Source organism: Ostrea edulis, chromosome 3 (genome assembly GCF_947568905.1).
Source record: "Ostrea edulis chromosome 3, xbOstEdul1.1, whole genome shotgun sequence".
In the NCBI taxonomy this organism is placed as follows: Eukaryota; Metazoa; Mollusca; class Bivalvia; order Ostreida; family Ostreidae; genus Ostrea; species Ostrea edulis.
The window spans coordinates 44326076-44346614 of NC_079166.1; the positions used below are offsets into that span (position 1 = coordinate 44326076).

Sequence of the window (20539 nt, forward strand, 5' to 3'; positions counted from 1 at the left end):
TTTGGCTGTTGTAAATGGGATGGAATTTCCTCCTAATCCTCCAGAGGTTCCCAACTTTAAAAGTAGGCTAACTGGAAATAATGATACATTATTTCATTCAGTTGAAGTGAGATCATTATGTGATAACCATATCATTTTCACCTGTAGAGGGACAGACACCCCTGGATTGTACCAAAACAAATATGCAGAAATAATTCCCTATAATTCATTGCAATCAAATGTGCCCTGAAAATAAAGATCGTGAAACCTCTGTTTATTATAGCACCATTTGTAAGTGGACATTGCGTAGTTTTGATAGGCGGACAGCATGTTCAATTCAAAATATTGTTTTCAAAGAAAATCAAAGTGAAACAAATTCAATGCTAAAGTCTCAGTCTGAAGGGAGAATAGTCACTGTTTACTGGTTACTGTTGGAGACGTATTTAACATTTATGATAATGTAAGACTGAATTTATCTCTTAGGATTTAAAGAAAACCGCGTGGCTCACCAGCTTATTGGGGGAAATGCTAAGAAAAATATGTTTGCTATGATCAGGCAGCTTGGCATACCCACTTAGTTTTGTTCACTGTCAGCTGCTCAGAGTAGGTGGACTGACCTATTAAAATTTTAAAAAAATAAGTAAATTAGATTATACAAATGAAAACATCCAAAACCTCTTACGGATTGAAATATGTGAGGTCATTCAAATAGACTCCTCCTCTTGCACAAGATACATTGTACTTTAATCACAGAGTCAATCTAATTAAAATTAGATCCTAAGTAGCGATAGTAGATGAGCGGATCAAAGGATCTAATTTTAATTAGATTGATCACAGAGTGCATGTATCTATATCAGATGTATTAAAGTCACCCTTGGCTCCACTTGGAAATATGTTACAGCTATAGACAACTTTTACCGAGTAGATTTCCAACAGGGAGGATCGCCACACATTCATATATTTGTCTGGATTGAAGGTGTTCACAAGTTTGATAAAAATATAGCTTAATTTGTATATAAGCATTGTACTTGTCAAAACATTCTATTTACATTCACTGAATTCTTTCTCTTATATTTCTTTTGAAATTGCCATTACTTACATCTGCGACAATGAATACACATTTGTTACAAACTAGTTCGATCCGGTTTTTTAGTACCATCTGTCTGTGTAACAATTACCAAATATGGAGTGTCATCAAGGTCAAATGGTGCATTGGCTGTTCTGTTACGTACGGGTTAACCATGTAATATCTTTAAAATATTTAAATCTAGTTTATATTTAAAAAAAATATAAAACTAGACAATGAAATGTCTTTCTTTGATGTTTCATCAGGTGATGAAGGTAGCAATTATTGCAGAAAAAAAAATGCATAAACCGCTTACTCGGGTTATGATTTTTTCTGCAATGCTTGCTATCTTGATTACCCGATGAAACAACAAAGAAAGCTTTTTATTCTTTAAATGACATACCAGAGCTTATAAACTATAAAACTCGTAGACATGCCAGGACTTGTAAGGAAAAGGACAAACAATATGTCGCGTTAATTTTCCCTTGCCTCCTATGTCAAGTACTCAAATATTGGAATATTGGAGAGTCTGAGAAGGAAAAATTCCCAGATATTGCAAAGGACTATATGCGTATTTGTTCATATTTGAATAACAAATTAAAATCAAATGAAGAAATAACATTTCCCGTCTTATTGAAGGCATTTCACACGACCACCGAAATGTATATTGCAGCATAAGATCACCTCTGAGAACCCCAAAGATATTTCGTAAAAGGAATGTGTCAGAAATAAGGGTGAAGTCATATATTGATTTCATTCTGAAATAGGAAGCAAATACTGATGTTCAGTTCATTTGTGACACTTATGCTTCTGCTGCTTGTTTCTTACATATCAAAGTCGCAGAAGGGAATGTCAAACATAATGTAAGAAGAATGCAAAGAAACCCTTCAAGGAAACAAAAGTTTGCAACAACACGCGATCATGAGGCATATAGGAAAAAGATTCCATCCACATGTTGAAATAAGAGCACAAGAGACAATGTATTTGGTTTTACAATTGTCATTGCGCGCATGCACTAGATCGTTTGTCTTAATCAATACTTTACTATGTGAAGACCGAACTTTTCTTTTGAAATCTTATGATGTTTTGTCTGACATTGCTCGAGAACGTCACCAATATTCAGTCTGATAATACTCTACAAAGGTAGCAGTGTAGACTAAACGTGTAAACATAATTGCTGTTGTGAAACACTTGTAAATTGTATGAATCTGAATGAATTCACTTTTAGCAAGGAGCTCGAGCTTAAATGAAAAAAAGAGGATCTTTTTCTACCAAGTCATGAACAAAATGATAATGGTGCCATGCCATTTGATTGTTTCCTAGTTGGTGGAGTAGGCGTTGGAAAAAGTATTGTGGCCACAGCTTTATACCAAGCAACAATACGATTTTATGCAAAAGACTGTCAGAATGCCCCGATGAAATTAAAGCAATGTAAATTCTGTATACATGCAAATCAAAGCTTGAAATTTAAACCATTGCAATTGGATGCAGAGCAACTGGATACTTTACAAGTAGAATTTTCGATCTATGAAGGTGATTTTCATAGATGAAATACCCGTGGTCGGAGACCCACTGTTAAACTTTACTAACTTGAGACTTTAGAACAAGCCTTTGGTTGTGTAATTATTTTTGATATAGGATATTTGTTCCAATCAGAGCTTGTGTGAATATCTAGATATTCCTTTCATAAAAAAGCATATTTTTCACATATCAAAACAAGTTCGTAATTTATTCCAACAATATGTTTTAAAGGGACTGATTCACGATTTTCCCCAAAATTTTGTTTTTCACTTTTATTGATGAGAATTTACTGTCAAATTTGTTGAAAAGATTTCACATAAAAATTAAGGTTATACATTATCACAGAAGCTCATGTTAGAGAGTTCATTTATTTGTTTTGTAAACAAAGATTGCGATATGTTATTGTTAACGAAATTTTCAAAAGAATGGATTCCAAGTTTATTATAACTTTCACATTTCAAGCATCCGTCGAGTAAAATATATCATCTAAAAGTTAAAATTTGTGACTGTGCAAAATTGAGATGCTTTATATTACAAAATTAATATTTTACGGGTTTGTTTGTATACATAAAAAGACTCGAGTCTTTGTTTTCATAACACAGATTTAAGGCTAAAATATTGCTTTTATTCTTGCATTCAGAAGGTAAAAATTTGTTGTCAACATTGAATGAGTTATATTTTTAATGTTTCACATCAAAAATAAAGAAATATTTTCTTAAAAAATCGTGAACCAGTCCATTTAAGGATAATATTGATATCCAGGTGTGCACATCACGTGATTTGTTTGTAGAGAGATCTTTAAACTACCCATGCATACCATACTTTTTTCGTATTGTGAATGCTGTACAACTTACATGTGGAAATCTAGAATAACATGAGCAAGTAGATATTGAATTTTTGTATCGTTTAGACGATTTACGTTTGATCAACCTAATTAGATTTTTTCCGGATAATTTACTGAGAAGTGCTGATGTAAACAGAACGGGGTGTTCAAGGCTCCAAAACATTCAATCAATATAATTATGTTCCCCAAACAAAGTTTGGGAACATATTGTTTTTACTCCGTTTCTTATTATTATGTCTCCGAACACAAAGTGTCGGAGATATATTGTTTTTGCTCCGTTTCTTATTATTCTTATTCTTATTTTCTTCTTATTAGGGTCTTCCGTCTCCAACGGAAGACCCTTCTATTATTCTATTGTTTCTTTTTGACTTTTTAGCTCACCTGAGCTGAAAGCTCAAGTGAGCTTTTCTGATCACCCGTATTCCGGCGTCCGTCCGTCCGTCTGTCCGTCTGTAAACTTTTCACATTTTCAACTTCTTCTCAACAACCACTGGGCCAATTTCAACCAAAGTTGGCACAAAACATTCTTAGGTAAAGGGAATGCTAAATTGTTAAAATAAAGGACCAGGCCACCTTCCAAGGGGAGATAATCAAGAAAAGGTAAAAATAGGGTAGGGTCATTAAAAAATTTTCTTCTCAAGAACCACTGGGCCAGAAAAGATGAAATTTATAGATAAGCTTTATTAGGTAGTGTAGATTCTAAATTGTTAAAATCATGGCCCCCGGGGGTCGGATGGGGCCACAATAGGGGATGAAAGTTTTACATACAAGTATATAGGGAAAATCTTTAAAAATCTTCTTCTCAAGAACCACTGAGCCAGAAAAGCTGAGATTTATATGAAAGCTTCCTTATATAATGCAGATTCTAAATTGTTAAAATCATGGCCCCCTGGGGTCGGATGGGGCCACAATAGGGGATCAAAGTTTTACATACAAATATATAGGGAAAATCTTTAAAAATCCTCTTCTCAAGAACCACTGAGCCAGAAAAGCTGAGATTTATATGAAAGCTTCCTTATATAATGCAGATTCTAAATTGTTAAAAGCATGGCCCCCGGGGGTCGGATGGGGCCACAATAGGGGATCAAAGTTTTACATACAAATATATAGGGAAAATCTTTAAAAATCTTCTTCTCAAAAACCACTGAGCCAGAAAAGCTGAGATTTATATGAAAGCTTCCTGATATAGTGCAGATTATAAATTGTTAAGATCATGGCCCCCGGGGGTCGGATGGGGCCACAATAGGGGGTCAAAGTTTTACATACAAATATATAAGAAAAATCTTTAAAATTCTTCTTCCCAGAACCACTGAGCCAGAAAAGCTGAGATTTATATGAAAGCTTTCTGATATAGTGCAGATTCAGGTTTGTTAAAATCATGCCCCCCGGGGGTAGGATGGGGCCACAATAGGGGATCAAAGTTTTACATACAAATATTTAGGGAAAATCTTTAAAAATCTTCTTCTCAAGAACTATTAGGCCAAAGAAGTTCACATTTACATGAAAGCTTTCTGACATAGTGTAGATTCAAGTTTGAAAAACCATGGCCTCCAGGGGTAGTTTGGGCCATAATAGGGACTAAGGTTTTACATGCAAATATATATGGAAAGTCTTCTGATATGGACCAAGGTTACTCAGGTGAGTGATGTGGCCCATGGGCCTCTTGTTTTTATTAGGGTCTTCCGTCTCCAACGGAAGACCCTTCTATTATTCTATTGTTTCTTTTTCACTTTTTTTATTAGGGTCTTCCGTCTTCAGCGGAAGGATCTTCTATTATTCTATTGTTGATTTTTCACTTTTCTTCTTCTTATTATTAGGGTCTCCCGTCTTCAGCGGAAGACCCTTCTATTATTCTATTGTTTCTTTTTCACTTTTCTTATTAGGGTCTTCCGTCTTCAGCGGAAAAACCTTCTATTATTCTATTGTTTCTTTTTCACTTTTTAAGGTCTTCCGTCTCAACGGAAGACCTTATAGTGATTCTTATGTTTCTTTTCCTCTATTATTATGTCTCCAAACACAAAGTGTCGGAGACATATTGTTTTTGCACCGTTTCTTATTATGTCTGCGAACACAAAGTGTCGGAGACATATTGTTTTTGCTCCGTTTCTTATTATTCTTATTATTAGGGTCTTCCGTCTTCAGCGGAAGACCCTTCTATTATTCTATTGTTGATTTTTCACTTTTCTTCTTATTAGGGTCTTCCGTCTTCAGCGGAAGACCCTTCTATTATTCTATTGTTGATTTTTCACTTTTCTTATTATTAGGGTCTTCCGTCTTCAGCGGAAGACCCTTCTATTATTCTATTGTTGATTTTTCACTTTTCTTATTATTATTCTTATTCTTTATTTTTTCTCCTTACCGATTTTTGTGCAGAAGATTTCTCGGAGATGGCTGGATCGATTTGCTTGAAATTTTCAGGATTGATGCGTTGCCATTTGAAGTTTGTACCGCCATTTCAATTTTTGAAAAACCACTTCCGGTTGGAAGTTATCCCCCTTTTATCGATTTTCAGATGACCATTTTGTCCAGACAAAAACTCAAAAACGATAAAAGCTAGAATGCTGAAATTTTCAGTGATGTTAGACGACATGTTGTAGTTGTGCACCTGGGTTTTAAAAATTTCCGGAAGTGCCTAGTATGGAAGCTCGGTAGGGGTCGAAAATGGAGTTTTAAAAAGTGTCCAATTTTTTTCCACGTTTTGAATCATAACTTTTTACTCGTAAATATTTTGTTTAGACATATATAACAAAACTTGTACAGTTTATTGAGATCTTTCGTGCCATATCAAGAAATGGGCCCATGGGCCTCATGGCTCGCCTGAACCATTGAATTTCTGTTACAATGATTAACTTTTTTCTGACGAAACTTTTGATAAAACATGTAGAATAAAAGTTGTTCAGTTTTGCAAGTTCTATCTAATGATATCTAAAAATAGGCCTCCGGGCGTCATGGCTCGCCTGAACAGTGGAATTTGTATCGCAATTAATAACATTAATAACTTTTTCCTCGAGAAACTTTTGACAAGACATGTAGAACAAAAGTTGTTCAGTTTCGCAAGCGTTAACTAACGATGTTAAGAAATAGGCCTGCGGGTCTCATGGCTCACCTGAACAGTTGGGTTATTGTTGCAATCTATAACATTTTTGTCAAGAAACTTTTAATAAGACATCTATAACAAAAGTTGTTCAGATTTGCAAGATCTTTCGAACAACATTATGAAAAAGGCCAACGGGCCTCATAGCTCGCCTGAAGAGTTTGATTAGTGTCACAATCAATAACTTTTTTCTAGAGAAACTTTTGATAAAACATGTAGAACAAAAGTTGTTGAGTTTCGTAAACGTTAACTAACGATGTTAAGAAATAGGCCTTCGGGTCTCATGGCTCACCTGAACATTTGGGTTATTGTTGCAATCTATAACATTTTTGTCAAGAAACTTTTAATAAGACATCTAGAACAAAAGTTGTTCAGTTCTGCAAGATCTTTCCAACAACATCATGAAAAAGGCCAACGGACCTCATGGCTCGCCTGAACAGTTTGTTAGTGTCACAATTACTAACTTTTTTCTCGAGAATCTTTTGATAAGACATGTGGAACAAAAGTTGTTCAGTTTTGCAAGATCTTTCAAACGATATCAAGAAAAAGGTCCACGGGCCTTATGACTCGCCTTAACAGTCTGATAAATGTCGCATAACTTTATACTCGTAAATATTTTGTTTAGAGATATATAACAAAAGTTGTACAGTTTATTGAGGTCTTTCGTGTCGTATCTAGAAATGGGCCAATGGGCCTCATGGCTCGCCTGAACCATTGAATTTCTGTTACAATGATTAACTTTTTCCTCACGAAACTTTGATAAAACATGTAGAATAAAAGTTGTTCAGATTTACAAGTTCTATCTAATGATATAAAAAAGTCCTCCGTGCGTCATGGCTCGCCTGAACAGTGGAATTTGTATCACAATTAATAACATTAATAACTTTAAACTCGACAAACTTTTGACAAGACATGTAGAACAAAAGTTGTTCAGTTTCGCAAGCGTTAACTAACGATGTTAAAAAAGAGGCCTGCGGATCTCATGGCTCACCTGAACATTTGGGTTATTGTTGCAATCTATAACATTTTAGTCAAGACTCTTTTAATGAGACATCAAGAAAAAGGCCCACGGGCCTTATGACTCGCCTTAACAATCAGATAAATGTCGCAATCAATAACTTTTTTCTCAAGAAAATTTTGATAGGAAATGTAGAGCAAAATTTGTTCAGTTTTGCGAGATATATCTAGAATGATATATATATTTAAAAAAAAAAAATAGGCCTCCGGCCGACATGACTCGCCTGATCAGTCGAATTTGTATCGCAGTAAATAACATTATTAACTTTTTTCTCGAAAAAAGGCTGACCTCTTTAATTAGTGGCCGAGAGGGGCAGAGAGTCTTTAATTTATAACACTTAAATGATTAATATTTGTAAAACATTACTGAAGCTAAATTGTACGTTTAGACAATATATTTGTATCATTATTTATGAACGAAAATCTCAGTCAAATTCTTATCTCATCACATCTAAAATTGGACGGAAGACCCACTCGTTGCTCGCAACGAGATCGCATCTAGTTAAGGTCTTCCGTCTCCTGCGGAAGACCTTACTATTATTGTTCGCGTTCTTCTTCTTCATTATTATTATTATTATTTTCCTTGGTAGTACACGCGTTTTTCTCAGCCATTTCTTGATCGATTTTCACGAAATTTTCAGGAAAAATGTCTTTTGGTGACGAGACTTTGCTTGCAAAATTTCGTGCTTGACGTCACTTCCGGTCAGGAGTTATCTCTCTTTTAGTGACTTTTTGAAGGGCCTTGTTGTCCACACATCTCCTCCGTTAGTTTTGAAGCTAGAGTCTTGAAATTTCTACACAAGATAGAGTAAACATTTTAGAAGATTTGTGGGGGATTCGATATTAGCGGAGGCGATTTGCCTAAACGCTCGCCTGGACCTGAAAAAATGGATGCCAAAATTTTTCGCCGATTTCGGCGATTTTTGACCTTTGATCTCCAATATCTTTTTTCTTGCAAATATTTTGTTAAGACATGTAGAACAAAAGTTGTGCACATTTACGAGATCTTTTCGAAAATATCAAGATTTAGGGGCTAGCCCCTTAAATTAGGGATCTAGAAGGGCTCAAAGTCTAGATCAAATATCTCAAAAATCGTTAATATTTTGGTATAAGTCAAAGAACAAAAAATGTTCATCTCAACTATCCAAATCTATTCAGATAAAAATTTAGGTCATATGTTACGTAATAAGGGATTTTAAGGGCCAAAACCATAAATTTTTTACCCCTTGTATCTCGAAAACGACAAATATTTTGAAAAGCAATAAAGAACAAAAGTTGTTCAGAATGATGATCTAAACAATATGCATATTTCGTTTTTACCCTATGTGGCCCCGTTAGGGAGCTACAGTTTGGCCCCTAAAAATTACTTCTAGAAATAACTCGAGAACGGTAAAGAATTTCTAAATACTTGTTGAACAAAAAATGTTTGAAATGTCATGACCTTTCTTACGATATCAAGCAAAAGGGGCTGACCCTTTAAATTAGGGGCCCAGAAGGGTCCAAAGGTTTATGAGAATATCTCAGAAACTATTAATATTTTGTAATAAGTCATTGAAGCGGAAATGTTCATCTAAACGAGCTTGTTCTTATCAAATCAAAAAGTAGGTCATATGTTACGTAATAAGGGATTTTAAGGGCCAAAATCATAAATAATTGACGCCTCATATCTTGAAAACGACAACTATTTTGAAAAGCATTATTGAACAAAAGTTGTTCAGAATGATAATCTAAACAATATGTACATTTCGTTTTTTCCCTATGTGGCCCCGTTAGGGAGCTACAGTTTGGCCCCTAAATATTTCTTGTAGAGATAACTCGAGAACGGTCAAGAATTTCTAAATACTTGTTGAGCAAAAAATGTTTAAAATGACAAGGCCTTTCTTACGATATCAAGCAAAACGGGCTGGCCCTTTAAATTAGGGGTTCAGAAGGGTCCAAATGTTTTTGAGAATATCTCAGAAACTATTAATATTTTATAATAAGTTGTAGAAGCGGAAATGTTCATCTCAACGAGCTTGATCTTATCAAATCAAAAAGTAGGTCATATGTTACGTAATTAGAGATTTTAGGGCCAAAATCGTAAATATTTGACGCCTCATATCTTTAAAATGACATATTTTTGGAAAAGCATTATTGAACAAAAGTTGTTCAGAATGATGATCTAAACAATATGTACATTTCGTTTTTTCCGTATGTGGCCCCGTTAGGGAGCTACAGATCGGCCCCTAAAAATTTCTTGTAGAGATAACTCGAGAACGGTAAAGAATTTCTAAATACTTGTTGAACAAAAAATGTTTAAAATGACAAGGCCTTTCTTACGATATCAAGCAAAAGGGGCTGGTCCTTTAAATTAGGGGCCCAGAAGGGTCCAAAGGTTTCAGAGAATATCTCAGAAACTATTAATATTTTGTAATAAGTCATAGAAGCGGACGTGTTCATCTACATCTTCATTTCCTTATTGCCAGAATTAAAGGCGTATATTGTGTAATTTGTGATTTTGTTGGCCAGAATACTAGTCATCTTACTAGAATTTTCTCGTCAAATGCTGTAACTAGAAATCTTAGTGCATGAATTTTGCTTTACCGTCATGTCTCAGCTTTTCTGAATTTTGACGGAAGACCTACTCGTTGTGCGCAACGAGATCTCTTCTAGTTATTATTATTATTGTTCTTTTTCTTACCGATCTTGTGCACGCGATTTCTCAAAAACGGTTGAATAGATTTTCATGAAACTTTCAGGAAAGATGTAAAATAGGATTGTCTAGAACGGTCTATTTTTGGTTTTGCCAAAATCACTTCCGGTCGCAAGTTACGGCCGAATTTCTGTTTTTCAAATGATATTTTGTCCGGGCGTTTTCTGATAAACGGTTAAAGATTGAGTCTTCAAACTTTCAGGGATGATAGATGGTGACTAGTAGATGTGCAATAGGGTATTATCATTGCCATCCGTCACTTCTGGCCGTCACCGGAAGTGAAAAAAGAAACGTCAAATTTCAAACTAATGCTTTTGAAACAAAACTTGCATAGATTAATTAGATATCTTTCGGTGTTTCAGAAAATGTTAGACTTACCGGAAGTTTAACCAGCAGCTTCCGGTTTTTAGAGAAAAACTTCGAAAAAATGGTCTTTCTTTGTCCTCGTATATCTCGTTTATTTATCAAACTTTTCATACGATATTTACAGATATTATTGACATTATGCATCTTAAGAGAACCCTGTAACACTATATCAAAATTCACTTCCGGTCACAAGTTACGGCCGAATTTCTGTTTTTCAAATGATATTTTGTCCGGGTGTTTACTGATAAACGGTTAATGATTGAGTCTTCAAACTTTCAGGGATGATAGATTATGACTTGTAGCTGTGAAATAGGATATTATCATTGCCATCCGTCACTTCCAGCCGTCACCGGAAGTGAACAAAAGAAACGTAATATTTCAAACTAATGCTTTTTAAACAAAACTTGCATAGATTAATTAGGTCTCTTTCGGCGTTTCAGAAAATGTTAGACTTACCGGAAGTTTAACCAGCAACTTCCGGTTTTTAGAGAAAAAGTTCGAAAAATTCGTCTTTCTTTGTCCTCGTATATCTCGCTTATTTATTAATCTTTTAATACGATATTTACAGATATTATTGACATTATCCATCTCAAGAGAACATTATTTCAAAATTCACTTCCGGTCGCAAGTTACGGCCGAATTTCTGTTTTTCAAATGACATTTTGTCCGGGCATTTGCTCATAGACTCTTAACGAATGAGTCTTGAAACTTTCAGGGATGATATATAGTGACCTTTAACTTTGTAATAAGGTTCATCATTGTCCTCCGACACTTCCGGCCGTCACCGGAAGTGAACAAAAGAAACGTTTAAAATCAACTTTATGCTTTTGAAACTAAATGTGCATGGAATAAGTAAGTGTATTTTGGAGTTTCAGAAAATGTAACACTTAACGGAAGTTTAAACAACAACTTCCGGTTTTTAAAGAAAAACTTTCAAAAATTGTTCTTTCTTTGCTATCATATCTCTCACTTATAAATCAAGTGTTTCATATGATTTTCACATACATGTATGCAAATGACATCCTCCATCTTTAGAGTATAGTTAATTGTTTTTTTTTTTTAATTCACTTCCGTTCGTTAAATATCTACGATTTCTGTTTTTTTTTTCTGATGGCGTTTTCTCATAAATAATCAAAGATTGAGTCTTGAAACTTTCAGAAATGTTAAGTGGTGTCTTGTAAATGTGACATACGTGTTTCAATTTTGTTGCCGTCACTTCCGTCATCCACCGGAAGTACCATAAAAATATGTAATTTTTCATCTTTTTTAAATTCTAATGTTCATAACATTATTTGATAGAGTGTAACAAGTCATATCATTCCACCGGAAGTTGGTGGTTAGAAACCGGAAGTGGTTCGAAAACTCAGTATTTTTCATGGAAAGTTTTAGTGTGGGTTCCTACGCTGTCCATTTAGGGATTTTTAATCGTTTTATGGACTCCTGATATACTAGAAAGTGAATAAAACAAAACCGAAATTGTTATATAATTGATAAATCATGTCTTACATGTACGTGTTTATTTATTTCATGTATAGTCGTTCTTCACTAATTGAATTCTTCCAGTTAAGATCCCATCTCGTCAGAAATTCGACGGAAGAGCTATTCGTTGCTAGCAACGAGATCATTTCTAGTCTTATTATTATTATTCTTTTTTTTTTCCTTACCGATTTTGTGCAGAGGAATTCTCGGAGATGGTTTGATCGATTTGCTCCAAATTTTCAGGGTTGATGCGTTGCCATATGAAGTTTATACCGCCATTTCAATTTTTGAAAATTCACTTCCGGTAGCAAGTTACGGCCGAATTTCCGTTTTTCAAAGGAGATTTTGTCCGGGCGTTTTCTCATAAACGGTTAAAGATTGAGTCTTGAGACTTTCAGCGATGATAGATGGTGACTTCTAGCTCTGTAATAATGTTTATCATTACGATCCGTCACTTCCGGCCGTCACTGGAAGTGAACAAAAGAAACGTCAAATTTCAAATTTATACTTTTGAAACAAAACTTGCACAGATTAATTAGGTCTCTTTCGGCGTTTCAGAAAATGTTAGACTTACCGGAAGTTTAACCAGCAACTTCCGGTTTTTAGAGAAAAACTTCGAAAAATGGTTACCTCTTTGCTATCATATCTCTCGCTTATAAATCAAGTGTGTGATATGATTTTCACATGTATAATTGACATTATCCAACTTTAGAGTATAGAGATTTATTGTTTTTTTTGCAATTCACTTCCGTTCGTTAAATGTCTTCGATTGCCAGGGGTTTTTTCTCCAGGCGTTTCTCATAAATAGTCAAAGATTGAGTCTTGAAACTTTGAGGAATGTTAGATTATGACGTGTATATGTGACATTCAATTTTGTTGCCGTCACTTTCGTCATCCACCGGAAGTACCTTAAAAATATGTAATTTTTCATTTTTCTAAATTCTAATGTCATGACATTATTTCATAGAGTGTAAAAAGTCGTACCATTTCCACCGGAAGTTGGTTGTTCGAAACCGGAAGTTGTCCGAAAACTCAGTATTTTTCATGGAAATTTTTAGAGTGGGTTCTTACGTGGTCAATGTGGAATTTTTAGTCGTTTTATGGACACCCGAGATACTCGAAAGTGAATGAAACAAAACCGAAATTGTTTATAATTGATAAATCATGTCTTACATGATTCAGTGTTTATTTCTTTCATGTATAGTCGTTCTTCACTAATTGAATTCAAGATCATATCTCGTCAGGAATTGGATGGAAGACCTATTCGTTGCTCGCAACCAGATCATTTCTAGTTATTATTATTATCCTTTTTTTCCCCTCCTTACCGATTTTGTGCAGAAGATTTCTCGGAGATGGCTGGATCGATTTGCTTCAAATTTTTAGGGTTGATACGTTGCCATTTGAAGTTTGTACCGCCGTTTCAATTTTTGAAAAATCACTTCCGGTTGGAAGTTATTCCCCTTTTATCGATTTTCAGATGGCCATTTTGTCCAGACAAAAACTCAAAAACGACAAAAGCTAGAGTGCTGAAATTTTCAGTGATGTTAGACGACATGTTGTAGTTGTGCACCTGGGTTTTCAAAATGTCCGGAAGTGCCTAGTATTGAAGCTCGGTAGGGGTCGATAATGGAGTTTAAAAAAGTGCCCAATTTTTTTCCACGTTTTAAATCAAAACTTTTTACTCGTAAATATTTTGTTTAGACATATATAACAAAAGTTGTACAGTTTATTGAGATCTTTCGTGCCATATCAAGAAATGAGCCCATGGGCCTCATGGCTCGCCCGACCCCTTGAATTTCTGTTACAATGTAGAATAAAAGTTATTCAGTATTTCAAGATCTATCTAATTATATAAAAAAATAGGCCTCCGGGTGTCGTGGCTAGCATGAACAGTCGAATTTGTATCACAATTAATAACATTAATAATTTTTTTCTCGAGAAACTTTTAACAAGACATGTAGAACAAAAGTTGTTCAGTTTCGCAAGCGTTAACTAATGACGTTAAGAAATAGGCCTGTGGGTCTCATGGCTCACCTGAACAGTTGGGTTATTGTTGCAATCTATAACATTTTTGTCAAGAAACTTTTAATAAGACATCTAGAACAAAAGTTGTTCAGTTTTGCAAGATTTTTCGAACAACATCATGAAAAGGGCGAACGGGCCTCATGGCTCGCCTGAACAGTTTGATTAGTGTCACAATTACTAACATTTTTCTCAAGAATCTTTTGATAAAACATGTAGAACAAAAGTTGTCAAATTTCGCAAGATCTTTCAAACTATTTCGGATTTCAAACATTTCGGTTGAGCATGACTGAAGAGACATTATTTGTCGAAATGCGCATCTGGTGCATCAAAATTGGTACCGTATAAGTTTTACATTATGACCCCTGGGTCGAGGCCTCTGCTGGTGGACTGTTAGTCCCAGAGGGTCTCTACAGCCCAGTAGCTAAGTACTTCGTTACTAGCTTGAAAATACGGATGTATATTTAATTGATGTTATAAAATTTAGAAATTCATCTCAAAATTAATGATTATCTCCCTCATGCATAGCTCTTATCCTTGGACGAATTTGGCTCCACTTGTTTGGCACGCTGTTTTTTGGCTATATTTAGATCTAAAACTTCATAGTTATTTCGGATTTCAAACATTTCGGTTGAGCATCACTGAAGAGACATTATTTGTCGAAATGCGCATCTGGTGCATCAAAATTGGTATTGTATAAGTTTTACATCAAGAAAAAGGCCCACAGGCCTTATGACTCGCCTTAACAGTCTGATAAATGTCGTAATCAATAACTTTTTTCTCAAGAAAATTTCCATAGGACATGTCGAATAAAATTTGTTCAGTTTTGCGAGATATGTCTAGAATGATATTATATTTAGGCATCCGGGCGACATGACTCGCCTGATCAGTCGAATTTGTATCGCAGTAAATAACATTAACTTTTTTCTCGAAAAAAGCCTGACCCTTTTAATTAGTGGCCGAGAGGGGCAGAGAGTCTTTAATTTATAACACTTAAATGATCAATATTTGTAAAACACTACCGAAGCTAAATTGTACGTCTACACAATATATTTGTATCATTATATATGAACGAAAATCTCAGTCAAAATCTTATCTCATCACATCTAAAATTGGATGGAAGACCCATTCGTTGCTCGCAACGAGATCGCATCTAGTTCTTAATGTTATTATGTCTCCGAACACAAAGTGTCGGAGACATTTTGTTTTTCCTCCGTTTCTTATTATGTCTCCGAACACAAAGTGTCGAAGCATATTGTTTTTACTCCGTTTCTTATTATTATGTCTCCGAACACAAAGTGTCGGAGACATATTGATTTTGCTCCGTTTCTTATTATTAGGGTCTTCCGTCTTCAGCGGAAGAACCTTCTATTATTCTATTGTTGATTTTTCACTTTTCTTCTTCTTCTTCTTCTTATTATTTTTATTCTTTTTTTTTTTCCTTACCGATTTTGTGCAGAGGATTTCTCAGAGATGGCTTCACCGATTTACTTCAAATTTTAAGGGTTGATGCATTGCTATGTGAAGTTTATATCTTTTTTTGGATTTTTGAAAATTCACTTCCGGTTGGAAGTTATCCCCCTTTTATTGATTTTCAGATGACCATTTTGTCCAGCCAAAATCTCAAAAACGATAAAAGCTAGAGTGCTGAAATTTTCAGTGATGTTAGACGACATGTTGTAGTTGTGCATATCGGTTTTAAAAAATTTCCGGAAGTGCCTAGTATGGAAGCTCGGTAGGGGTCGAAAATGGAGTTTTAAAAAGTGTCCATTTCTTTCCACGTTTTAAATCATAACTTTTTACTCGTAAATATTTTGTTTAGACATATATAACAAAACTTGTACAGTTTATTGAGATCTTTCGTGTCATATCAAGAAATGGGCCCATAGGCCTCATGGCTGGCCTGAACCATTGAATTTCTGTTACAATGATTAACTTTTTTCTCACGAAGATTTTGATAAGACATGTAGAATAAAAGTTGTTCAGTTTTGCAAGATCTACCTAATGATATAAAAAAAAATAGGCCTCAGGGCGTCATGGCTCGCCTGAACAGTCGAATTTGTATCGCAATTAATAACATTACTAACTCTTTTCTCGAGAAACTTTTGACAAGACGTGTAGAACAAAAGTTGTTCAGTTTCGCACGCGTTAACTAACGATGTTAAGAAATAGGCCTGCGGGTCTCATGGCTCACCTGAACAGTTGGGTTATTGTTGCAATCTATAACATTTTTGTCAAGAAACTTTTAATAAGACATCTAGAGCAAAAGTTGTTCAGTTTTGCAAGATCTTTCGAACAACATCATGAAAAAGGCGAACGGGCCTCATGGCTTGCCTGAACAGTTTGATTAGTGTCACAATCAATAACTTTTTTCTTGAGAAACTTTTGATAAGACATGTAGAACAAATGTTGTTCAGTTTCGCAAGCGTTAACTAACGATGTTAATAAATAGGCCTGCGGTTTGCATGGCTCACCTGAACAGTTGGGTTATTGTTGCAAGCTATAACATTTTTGTCAAGAAACTTTTAATAAGACATCTAGAACAAAAAATGTTTAGTTTTGCAAGATCTTTCGAACAACATCATGAAAAAGGCGAACGGGCCTCATGGCTCGCCTGAACAGTTTGATTAGTGTCACAATCAATAACTTTTTTTCTCGAAAAACTTTTGATAAGAAATGTAGAACAAAAGTTGTTCCGTTTTGCAAGATCTTTCAAACGATATCAAGAAAAAGGCCCACGGGCCTTATGACTAACCTTAACAGTCTGATAAATGTCGCAATCAATAATTTTTTTCTCAAGAAAATTTTAATAGGACATGTAGAACAAAATTTTTTCAGTTTTGCGAGACATATCTAGAATGATATAAAAAAAGATAGGCCTCCAGGCGAAATAACTCGCCTGATCAGTCGAATTTGTATCGCAGTAAATAACATTAACTTTTTTGTCGAAAAAAAGGCTGACCCCTTTAACTAGTGGCCGAGAGCGGAGGAGATTCTTCAATTTATAGCACTTAAATGATCAATATTTGTAAAACATTACTGAAGCTAAATTGTACGTCTAGACAATATATTTGTATCATTATTTATGAACGAAAATCTCAGTCAAATTCTTATTTCATCATATCTAAAATTGGACGGAAGACCCACTCGTTGCTCGCAACGAGATCACATCTAGTTCTTATTATTATTATGTCTCCGAACACAAAGTGTCGGAGACATATTGTTTTTCCTCCGTTTCTTATTATTCTTATTTTCTTCTTATTATTATTTCTCTTCTTTCCTGAGAAATTCGTCCGCTCGATTGTATGAAAGTGCTTCGACAGATCCACTTCAAACTTTGTGAACTGATAGGGGGTCAGGAGGAGGGGTGTAATTAACTTTCCAAATTTTCAAAATGGCCGCCGTTTCAAAATGGCGACCAAAAACGTCAAAAAGTCAAGGTTGTCGGATTTCAACCAAATTCTATTTCTAGGGTAATTTAGTGACCCCAAGTCTATTTACACCATCAATTTGTTTTTTGAGCCGCCATTTTCAAAATGGCCGCCATATACCGAAATATTTGAAAGTGTTAAAATCTGTACAACATTTGGGTTCTGAGGTCAATTGAGCATCCACAGTTCATTTCTAGCATCAGTATTTCCTTCCCATCAATTTTCAAATCTTTCAAAATGGCCACCATTGAAGAAAATGGCGTCCAAAAATCAAATCCGTCGGATTTCAACCAAATTTAGTTTCTAAGGTTGATGGAGGATTCTGAGTGCATATCTGGCATCAAAAAGCATTTCTGACATGGGGAGGTGTTCGAAGACATTTGTGTTGGCATCCCAACACAGTTATAGCTCGTTATTATTATTAAGGTCTTCCGTTCCAGACGGAAGACCTTATAGTGATTCTACTGTTTATTATTATTCTTTTTTTTTCACTGAAGATTTCTCAGAGATGGCTGGATGGATTTTCTTGAAATTTTCAGGGATGGTAAAGAATATAAATACCTTCAGATGTTTTTTTTCTTCATTTTTTTGAAATTCACTTCTGTTCGTCAGATATGTCCGATTTCCGTTTTTTTCAAAAATATTTTGTCTGCGCGAGATCTCAGAAACGGTAAAAGATTAAGATACCAAACTTACAGGAGTGATAGACCTTAAGGAGTAGGCGAGCCAAATTGGGTTAAGCACGTCCTCCGTCACTTCCTGTCGTCACCGGAAGTGATAAAAAAATCGAAAAATTCAACTTTTCCTTTTTTAATAAAAACTTGCATCACTTTATTGCATCTCTTTTGCAGTTTCAAAATATGTAAGCCCCACAGGAAACAAAAACGACAACTTCCGGTTATAAGAGAAAATCGAAATAAATTGAACGTTTTTATTTCCCATAAATCTCGCTTGTGAATGAAGTATTTGAAATAATTTTCAAATATGTTACCTACACCGACAATATCTAAAGTAACGTCAAATATCTTTGTAAAATCTACTTCTGGTCGCGCGATTTCCTGTCCTCAAAATGAGATTTTGTTTACGAAATTGCTCAGCAACAGTTAAAGATTAAGGCACTACACTTTCAGGAATGATAGATCATGACAAGTAGGTTTGTCAAATATGGTTAACTTCGTCAACCGTCACTTCCGGACCTCACCGGAAGTGATCAAAGAAATCGAAAATTTCAGATTTTTTCTTTTAACGCAGAACGAACATTAGCTTATTGCTTCATTCTTTTGAAATATGTTGACCCTACCGGAAGCAAAAACGGCAACTTCCGGTTTTGTGAGAAAAAGTGGAAAAATTGAGTTTTTGACTTTGTCTTAAATCTCGCTTGTATAAGGAGTATTACAAATGCTTTTCTTGTATGTTATTGACCTTGCAAAACATTGCAAATGTCTAGAATAACGTAAAGTATTTTGGTGAAATCTATTTCCGGTCGCGAGATTTGCAGTCTTCAAAATGAGAATTTGTTCAAGCTAATATTCTGCAAATGTGAACGACTGAAGTCTCAAATTTTCAAGACTGATAGTCAGTCATCAGTGTGTTTGCATCATGTGAGAATCGTACGTAACTGTCACTTCCGGTCGTGACAGGAAGCGATATAAAAAATATAATTTTTTGAAGTTTTGTTTTTGGACAGATATTGAGGCTATTATTGATGATGATTAGGTTTTGTTGATGTAAAATATGTCCAACGGAAGTGCCGACCGAAAAACCGGAAGTTGTCTCAAACATGTGTATTTCTGTCGAAAGCTAAAAGTATGATTAGTTGAGAATTATTAAGATGTAGAATAAAATATTTATTCGATTGGAGCTCTTCCGGTCATGATTGAAAGTGAATATAGACAACAGGAATCATAACGTGTTTTTTTTGTAAGGCGCAACGGTACATTTTGTGGAATATATTTTTGAAAATTCCAATGCATTTCACAAATTGGAACCGAATTTGACTAAAGCAATCTAAACTGCAGTTTGTTTCCAACACTGATAACCTTAATATCAACGAATAATGTGTGAAGAAAATAAAATTCAATTGTAATGAATGGCTTTTAAACTTCCAATCTCGACAGGAAGTAGTATAACGGAAGACCTACTCATTTCTAGTAATGAGTTTCTAGTTTTCTTCTTATTTTTCCTCTTCTTTAGTGAGAAATTTGTCCGCTCGATTATATGAAAGTGCTTCGACAGATCCACTTCAAACTTTGTGAGCTGATAGGGGGTCATTAGGAGGGGTGCAATCAACTTTTCAAATTTTCAAAATGGCCACCGTTTCAAGATGGCGGCCAAAAAACGTCAACAAATAAAGGTTGTCGGATTTCAACCAAATTCTATTTCAAGGGTAATTTGATTACCCCAAGTCCATTTCCACCATCAAAATTTTTTTTTGAGCCCCCATTTTCAAAATGGCCGCCATATACCGAAATATTTGAAAGTGTTAAAATCTCTACAACATTTTGGTTCTGGGGTCAATTGAGGGTCCACAATTCATTTCTAGCATCAGTATTTCCTTCCAATCAATTTTCAAATCTTTCAAAATGGCCGCCATTGAAGAAAATGGCGGCCAAAAATAAAGTCCGTCAGATTTCAACCAAATTTAGTTTCTAGAGTTCTTTGAGGATTCTGAGTGCATATCTGGCATCAAGAACCATTTCTGACATGGGGAGGTGTTCGGAGACATTTGTGTTGGCATCCCAACACAGTTTCGTTATTATTTTCTTCTTATTCTTATTATTCCTCTTCTTTAGCGGAAAATTTGTCCGCGCGATTTTGTGAAAGTGCTTCGACAGATCCACTTCAAACTTTGTGAGCTGATAGGGGGTCACTAGGAGGGGTGTAATCAACTTTTCAAATTTTCAAAATGGCCGCCGTTTCAAGATGGCGGCCAAAAAACGTCAAAAACTCAAGGTTGTCGGATTTCAAACAAATTCAATTTCTAGGGTAATTTAGTGACCCTAAGTCCATTTCCACCATCAATTTTTTT

The 20539-nt window shown here is 35.1% G+C and overlaps 1 protein-coding gene across 1 annotated transcript in view; it reads left to right on the top strand.

Moving 5' to 3' along the window:
* The first annotated feature begins 3333 nt into the window (after nt 1-3333).
* Nucleotides 3334-20539, top strand: part of LOC125673762 (uncharacterized) — a 39801-nt gene continuing 22595 nt past the window's right edge. The window contains exon 1 of the mRNA XM_048910562.2: nt 3334-3448. The gene's annotated coding sequence lies outside the window, so the exon portion shown is untranslated. The remainder of the gene's footprint in view (nt 3449-20539) is intronic.